Source organism: Gossypium raimondii, chromosome 9 (genome assembly GCF_025698545.1).
Source record: "Gossypium raimondii isolate GPD5lz chromosome 9, ASM2569854v1, whole genome shotgun sequence".
NCBI lineage: Eukaryota > Viridiplantae > Streptophyta > Magnoliopsida > Malvales > Malvaceae > Gossypium > Gossypium raimondii.
This window is the reverse complement of record NC_068573.1, coordinates 7,563,955-7,565,100: the sequence shown is the minus strand read 5'-3', so window position 1 is coordinate 7,565,100 and position 1,146 is coordinate 7,563,955. Positions and strand designations below refer to the sequence as shown.

Here is a 1,146-nt window from a genome sequence, read left to right as displayed (position 1 = left end):
TATACTATTAATTGATAGGTGCATTTGCCTTAGTCAAAATTTTAATTAGTTTTGTAGACATCAAGTTTTTGGTGCTGTTGCCGAGGATTAAAATATTATAAAAACTTTATTTATATTAATTTAGTCATTTTTATTTTTATTTTTATTTTAATATTTTTTAATTTAATTGTTACGTTCTAATTGTTTTTTTTCTTTTTTTTATTCCTACAGGTCCCTTTGGTTTATGATTAGAGGCAACTTGTTGGAACTGTTAATTTTTTATAGTGAGATCGAAAAACTGCTCGCATAAATCGTAGAAAAGTTAGAGAGGCAAGGCAATGTCAACAAATTTTAATAGATGGTCAAGAGCAAAAGGACATTACCGTGGAGATGGATAATAATCCTGGTAATTTGTAACTTTTTGCATGTCCTACTCCTCGGACTATGTATGACTATGCTAAATCCACTCTGATTGGAGCTGAATCGAGTATTGTTAGACTGAAAATGGATGCAAATAATTTTGAGATTAAGTCGAATACAATTCAGATGGTGTGGTAGTATATTCAATTTGATGGGTTGCAAGATGAAGATCTGAATGCTCATTTAGCTAACTTTTTTGTGATCTGCAACACATTTAAGATTAATGGTGTTACTGATGATGTCATGCACTTACGGTTGTTCCCATTCTCTTTTAAGAACAAGGCAAAATAGTGGTTGAATTCACTTCCACGAGATTTCATCACGACTTGGGCTCAAATGACTGAGAAATTTTGGTTGAAGTATTTTCCACCGGCCAAAACAACTAAGTTAAGGAATGACATCTCTTATTTTGCTCAATTTGAGCTTGAGACACTGCATGATGCATGGAAGAGATTTAAGGATTTTCTAAGAATGTGTCCTTATCATGGGTTAGCTTTGTGGCTTCAAGTTTAAACATTTTAAAATGGTTTGAATCCCTTAACTAGGAAGATAATTGATGTAGCAGCTGGTGAAACATTGAATAATAAAACACCTGAAGTAGCTCAAGAATTTATTGAGGAGATGACATTAAATAACTATTAGTGGCAAGTTATGATAACAAAGCCTACTGAGACAACCTGTGTTTTTAATATAGATACAGTTGCTATGTTGGCGAGTCAGGTGGAAGTGCTGAGTAAAAAGATTGAT

At 32.7% G+C, this 1,146-nt stretch overlaps 1 non-coding gene across 1 annotated transcript; it reads right to left on the bottom strand.

Annotated features, from left to right (window-relative positions):
- Window positions 1-783: 783 nt before the first annotated feature.
- On the bottom strand, window positions 784-890 carry LOC128032931 (small nucleolar RNA R71). The gene has a single exon (XR_008189271.1). It is a non-coding gene; the product is annotated as a small nucleolar RNA R71 (small nucleolar RNA).
- Window positions 891-1,146: the final 256 nt, after the last annotated feature.